At 42.9% G+C, this 7,260-nt stretch overlaps 1 pseudogene across 1 annotated transcript in view; it reads left to right on the forward strand.

Moving 5' to 3' along the window:
- The window catches only part of LOC308149703 (cdc42-interacting protein 4 homolog), a 20,109-nt pseudogene that overhangs the window by 5,580 nt on the left and 7,269 nt on the right, over nucleotides 1-7,260 (forward strand). Inside the window, exons 2-4 of the transcript XR_013938004.1 lie at nucleotides 1-4; nucleotides 224-277; nucleotides 6,860-7,008. The exon at nucleotides 1-4 is cut by the window's left edge and continues 112 nt beyond it. The product of XR_013938004.1 is annotated as a cdc42-interacting protein 4 homolog (transcript). The remainder of the gene's footprint in view (nucleotides 5-223; nucleotides 278-6,859; nucleotides 7,009-7,260) is intronic.

The following is a 7,260-nucleotide window of genomic DNA, read 5'->3' on the forward strand; positions in this document are numbered from 1 at the left end:
TCAGGTGTGTGTGTGGGGGTGTGTGTGTGTGTGTGTGTGTGTGTGTGTGTGGGTGTGGGGTGCGTGCGCACACGTACAGTATTAAAAGGTGTGGATCCAGATTGTACAGAACTATGCCAAGAATCTGGGTGTGTGTGTGTGTGTGTGTGTGTGTGTGTGTGTGTGTGTGTCAGATAATCCTCTCTGGTCTAGTAAGTATGACATGCCTTTGTCCTCCTCTTAGAAACCTCACCAAGAAGTACTTCAAACGAGGGAGCAAAGAAGAGCAGGAGTGCAGGTGAGACAACTGTGTGTGTGTGTGTGTGTGTGTGTGTGTGTGTACACACTGGCACGTTTTTCTCTCTCTCTGACACACACATTTTAGAATTTGCCATTTAGCAGACGCTTTTAATCCAAAGGTTGTGAGCTCAAATCCCGCCAAATTGATGGAAGCGTCAATCACAGCCTTTCCGTCGAAATACATGGCTCCCTGTCTAACGTTATATATCTAACGTTACATGTTTTAAGGCTGATCTGTGCATGATAGTGCTGCATTTGGACATAAGTCTTATCACATTTCCCCCCCGTTGAGCTGTATAGCGGCACTTATTAAAGTGAAGTGCTCTTATGACACTTAACTCCTCCTACACTCCCGGCTCGCTCCAGGTCTGTTGTGTATAATGGAGAAGCGTTTCTGAAAGGATACAAATGCGTGTCGTAGGATTTTCCAAATCTTAACCGATTTTTTATCGGAGACAGACCCCACACATGAAGATAAAAAATCTTGGCTTGAACAGCCTTGATCGTATTGTGTGTGGTATGCGCCGATTTTCCCATTTCAGCACCCCACAGACATAAAGATGATCATTACGACAGACTCCAGACTCTCTAGAGCAGGGGTCGGCAACCTATGGCACGCGTGCCAGCAGTGGCACGCGACAGCTTAAACAGTGGCACGCGACAGCTAATCAATAAGTGCGAGAATGGGAGTTTTTTTTATTTTTATGTTGGCCGCGTTCGTAAATTCGCGCACACTGGGTTCAATGTCACAATGGGACCAAGTAGGATCAGGCCCGTGAATGAGTTCTCTCTTGCCCGCGGGATGATATTTAATTACTATTAAAACCGGCCCGCAGTATTATGTGCCCGCAGCACCATAATACTACAAGTCCCAAGATGCATTGGCGCGTACCGAGTGCCCGCGAGCGAGCGCGACCCCGCGTCTTCTCTTCACTTCAGTACTAGTCATGAGCAGCAGCAGCACAGTCACAGTGGAGACCTAAACATCGCCGTCAATTCCCGAGTGTTCCCGAGTGTTCCCGAGTACACAGTTTGCTGACAAACTCGGCATACTTGCTGCCGAATTCAGGCGGAGATTTTCCGACTTTGAAGCCCAAAAAAGCAGGCTTCAACTGCTCAGCAATCCATTTGCAGTTGACATGGAAAGTGCACCAGCAAATCTCCAAATGGCGCTGATTGAGCTCCAGTGTAATGACACACTGAACGCAGAATATGAGTCCGTGGCGCTGCTGAGTTTGCTCGTTTCATCCCCGACACAATGCCTGAGTTGCGCACCCAAGTTGCTCAGACGCTGTCTATGTTTGGCAGCACATACGTGTGTGAACTACTGTTTTCGTTGATGAAACTAAACAAAACATCACATAGGAGTCGTCTTACTGATGAACACCTGAACTCAATCCTGAGGATTTCCTCAGCTCAGAGCCTGACCCCAAACATTAATGAACTTGTACTCAAGATGAGACACCAAGTATCGGGCTCAGCCTCAGACAAGTGAGCAGAAAGGACTTGGACTTGATATTTCTTTGAAGGGATTTTTTTTTTCTTTCTCCAGTTGAATGGACCCAGGTAGGGATGCACCGAAATGAAAATTCTTGGCCGAGGCCGAAGCCGAATTTAAGGAAACACTTGGCCGAATACCGAATACCGAATACCGAATGTGTATCGGCAGTTTTTAATTTTATCATTGCATAAACTAAATACATTTTGCTTTTTATTCATGCTTCTCAAAGAAAGAAATTGAGATTGAAAAAAAAGAACTTTTATATATAACTTATTATAACTAATTATCGTGGGATTTAATCTCTACTGCTTTCCAGGGTTCAAGTTAATGATATTCATGATTTGTCTCTACATAGGCTTCAGAAAGTATTTAGACCCCTTCACTTTTTTCACATTTTTGAATAGATTTGCCATCAATCCACACACAGTACCCCATAATCTAAGTAAAAACGTTTTTTAATGTTTGCAAATGTATTAAAATGTAAATACAGAAATACCTCATGTACATAAGTATTCAGACCCTTTGTCACTCTTAAAATTAGGTCATGCTAAATGTCTTCAACAAGTCATTCAACAAGTTGAATTGAGTCCACCTGAGTGTAAGGATAATAGTTCATGTTATTTCAGAATGAATATCTTTTGTTTTTATAGTCTCTGGTTTGCATAGAAACCACCGCATGATACAGCTGCATGTCATAAACTCGTGTAGAACAGCTGGGAGTCTGAATATGTTTTCAACAAGGCAACAACTCTGCTTCTTCCGCTACGACTGCTAAGCTAACTAGCTAGATGAGTGTAAGGTTGCGTTCGTAAAGTCGCTCTGAGAGCGCTGGAGCGCACACTGGGCCCGACGTCATAGAGAAACCGAGTCATTTGATTGGACGAGAGGCATTCCACGAGTGCTGATCGGACTTCCTGAGTGAATTTACGAACGCAGCCAGTTTTGAAAGCGCGTCGCCTCGCGCCGCGCGCCTGTTGAGAGTTATATTTAATTGTATTGCGTCATCAAAACACGGCCACTATTCGGTGGTAAACATTCGGTGTTTTCACACATTCGGCCGAATACCGAATGTGCTTTATTTTGCGATATTCGGCCGAATACATTCGGTGGCCGAATGTTCGGTGCATCCCTAGACCCAGGGACATGTTGCCTAAGAAATTAATGCAACTGTTTTGCACTTTTGCAAGTTTGCACTAACTTTTCTAATTTTATTATAGAAGACAGTCATTGGTGAGGATCGGAGCAGCACACTGATTTGTTTATAATGCATGCTGTTTCATTTTTGCATTTATCTTGCCATTGAGCTTTGAATGAAAATTACATTTAGCTGTTTACCTGTAAAAAAAAAAAAAACGTTTTCAATTTATTACTGAAAGAGCCTTGAGAAAATATTGCAACTGATTTTATTTATGTTTTACTTAATTTAATGTAATGATTAATGTTAAGTGCAATATAGGCTGTGTTATTGGTATTGGTTCAATATGTGCAATAATTGCGAGTTTTAATAAACATTGAACCAGCCCGGCCCTCCACTTGTACCATTTTTAAATGTTGGCCCCCTGTGTATTTGACTTTGACATGACTGGACTAGAGGCAGTCTCAGGGACGCTCCGGCGCTCTCAGGGCGAATTTACGAATGCAGCCCTAGTCTCTCATCCACTCCACGAGAGTCGTATTCTGGCGCCAATTTTCAAAGTAAAATTCTGAATTCGATTCGATACTTGTATCAATATAACTCAAGTTGTTCAAGGATGAAGCAGACAAGGCCGAATCAATAAGACGTGCTGTGTCAAGGTATGGGAAGCAGGCCAGCACCTTTAAAGCATTTGCCACTGCTAAAAATCACGCAACTGAAGCAAGCTTTCGCATTGCTCATTGCATTGCGAAACGTGGAAAGCCATTCACTGATGGAGAATATATTAAGGAGGCTTTCCTCTGTAGCTCAGATGTTTTGTTTGAAGGCTTATCAAACAAAGACACAATAAAATCAAGAATAAAAGACATCCCAGTGTCAGCCAGAAGTGTGGAACGAAGAATAGGAGAAATGGCAGAAAACGTGAAAGCGCAGCAGACGCGTTTGAAAGATGCGACGGTGTTTAGCCTCGCACTTGATGAGAGCGTAGATGTGAATGACATGCCACGTCTGGCTGTCATAGCAAGATACTGTGATTCTGCTGTAAGGGCGGAGCTCTGCTGCCTAAAACCAATGCCAGAAACAACAAAAGGTGAGGACATCGCTAAAGTTCTTATCGAGCATTTTGTGGAGCGAGGGATTGACATTAGCAGGATTTTTGCAGTGACAACAGATGGTGCCCCTGCCATGGTCGGGAAACAGAGGGGAGCGGTTGCATTAATTGTGTGCAACTTAAAGTGACCAAGTACCACCCCCAGATAATGGAGTTGAGCAAAGGAAAACGGCCAGGGATCACGACATTGATTGTTAGGACTGTTTACATGGCTTTGCATACATAGCTCTTTGCAACCAAAATATATTATATATTTTAATTCATACAAGTAAGACCCTTGTATAATCACCCTCCAGTTAGGCCTACTTATTAAAATGATAACCATAGGGAGCGCAGTTAGCAACTTTGGTAGAAATTGAGCGCTCCAATTTGCTTAAAGTTGTGCTACGCATCACAAAGTTTAGTTGTCTTAGATGTTATGTTGGTAATTTTGTTCAAGTTTCAGTTAGTTACATTTTTAGGTTTATTTAGCATACATGGCTTTGCATACATAGCTCTTTGCTGAAAATTGTTGTTCATGTTGTGGAATAAAATTGCAGATCTGTTGGTCTGTTTGGTTTGGTTTGATGTCGAGTCATAATTAATGTTGATATTGTGGTTGGCACACTGACTAACAAGAACATTTAAAAATGGCACTTCATATCAAAAAGGTTGCCTACCCCTGCTCTAGAGAGTCTCGTTCCCCAAGCCAGAAATCTCGCGTGAACCCATCCTTTTAATATTGCCTGTAAAATTACTTTTTTTAAAAATTAAGATTATATAATGATTAAAGCACTTTGAGCTGCAACGTTTGCAGGAAAAGCGCTATACAAATAAAGTTATTATTATTATTATTATTATCTAACGTAGAATGTGCGACAGCAAATAAAGTGCCGAAAACGAAAAGAAGAAGTCAGCTCGCTTCTTGATTGGCTACATTCCATCCACGTCATAGTCGGACTCGCGAGCAGGGTTGCCAGATGGTAATGACATTTTCCACCCTAACCACAGTCTAAAACCGCTAATTCCACCAAAAGAAAACCGAGTCCATCTGGCAACCCTAGGATTTTTGGTCGTAAGTATTGAACACATTTGACATTTACGATTGCCGGCCACGACCATTTTCCGAGCAGATTGTCGGGAGAGATTGACTCTTAACACACCTCACACCACAGGATAATTTTATAGGAAAATCTTTAGAGCCATCCGATAATCGGGCGTTTTCTGTCTTTGGTCGGAAGGGGGACAATCGGGCCAAAATCGTCCAGATAATCTTCATGTGTGTACCCCGCTTTAGTTACTCCAGGGAGAATGTCCCTGTCATTCTACAATCATTATATTATTCCCCCTGGAGTAACCGATGGCTAAAGCGGGGTACACACATAAAGATTATCTGGCCGATTTTGGTCCGATTTTCCCCCTTCCGACCAAAGACAGAAAACGCCCGATCATCGGATGGCTCTAAAGATTATTATCTTGTGGTGTGAGGTGTTAAGAGTCAATCTCTCCTGACAATCTGCTCTGAAAATTGTTGGCGCCGGCAATCGTAAATGTCAAATGTGTTCAATACTTAGGACCCAAAATCCTAGGGTTGCCAGATGAACTCGGTTTTTTTGTGTGGAATTAGCGGTTTTAGACTGTGGTTAGGGTGGAAAATGTCATTCCCATCTGGCAACCCTGCTCGCGAGTCCGACTATGACGTGGATGGAATGTAGCCAATCAAGAAGCGAGCTGACTTCTTCTTTTCGTTATTCGGCACTTTATTTGCCCTGTCGCACATGGTTGCCTCGTAAAGGTCAGTCAGGGTTCTACGTTAGATAATAATAATAATAATAATAATAATAACTTTATTTGTATAGCGCTTTTCCTGCAAACGTTGCGGCTCAAAGTGCTTTAATCATTATATAATCTTAATTTAATTATTTTGTAATGCAAAATCAGGGTATCCGCGGTGTCTTGAAAAGTATTAAAAGTTGATAAATACATTTTGGGAAAATCAAGACCCTTAATAAGTATTAAAAAGTCTTATCACGATTTTATGATGTCTTGAATTTTGTATGTATTTTCTGAATTAGACTCTGTCCAAAGAGTTTGAGTCCTAAAAACGTTTAGTAAAAGTTTGTGAATTCATTAGTTTTATTAAAAAACAAAGATGAACCGGAAAGTCTGTTGTATGATAGTGGTCTAGTCTATTGCAAACTAAAACTGTTAAGTTAAAGGTGACTGATGTAAACGGTTACAGCTCGAAGTGGCGGTGAGGTCTGGAAAAATGTTGACAAGGTCTTTAAAAAGTCTTAGAAAGGTATTGAAATGAACCTCAAGATTCCTGTATATACCCTGAAAATACAATATTAAAAGGATGGGTTCACGCGAGATTTCTGGCGTGGGGAACGAGACTCGAGAGAGTCTGGAGTCTGTCATAATGATAATCTTTATGTCTGTGGGGTGCTGAAATGAGAAAATCGGCGCACACCACACACAATACGATCAAGGCTGTTCAATCCAAGATTTTTTATCTTCATGTGTGGGGTCTGTCTCAGATAAGAAATCGGTTAAGATTTGGAAAATCCTTATATATCTCTTACTCAAGGGCACACTAGTGGTGGGATTTGAACTCACAAACTCACCACCTTCCGATCACCAGTCCGACTCACTATCCACTACACCACCACTACCCCACTACGTACGTATGTGTGTGTGTGTGTGTGTGTGTGTGTGTGTGCGTGTGTGTGTGCGCGTGCTGGAAACCTGCTGTTTCTCCTCCCTGCCTGGCTGTCTGCCCTCACCCCCCTGGCTGGCTCGCCAAATCACACGGCTTGCCAATCACCTTTATGTCCCTCCCCCTCCCCTGCAGGTTCACCAATCACAGCTCCTTCCAGGAGATCCTACATGAGCTGAACGACTACGCGGGGCCAGAGGGAGGTGATCGCTGAGAACATGATGGCCACCATCTACGGAGACCTGAACAAGTACCTGCAAGACCTGAAACAAGAACGCAAAACAGTGAGAGACGGAGGGAGGGAGGGAGGGAGGGAGGAAGGGAGGGAGGGAGGAAGAAGAGGGAGAGGGACTCAAGTTTTCTTGCTGTTTTATTAAGGTTCAGTTGTACTGTAGGCTTCATTATGTGTCACCGAAATACCCCTCTCTCTCTCTCTCTCTCTCTCTCTCTCTCTCTCTCTCTCTCTTTCTCCCTCTCCCTCTCTCTCTCTCCCTCTCCCTCTCCCTCTCTCCCTCTCTCTCTCTCTCTCTCTCTCT

Source organism: Nansenia antarctica (assembly GCF_963989245.1).
Source record: "Nansenia antarctica genome assembly, chromosome: 2".
Classification (NCBI taxonomy): Eukaryota; Metazoa; Chordata; class Actinopteri; order Argentiniformes; family Microstomatidae; genus Nansenia; species Nansenia antarctica.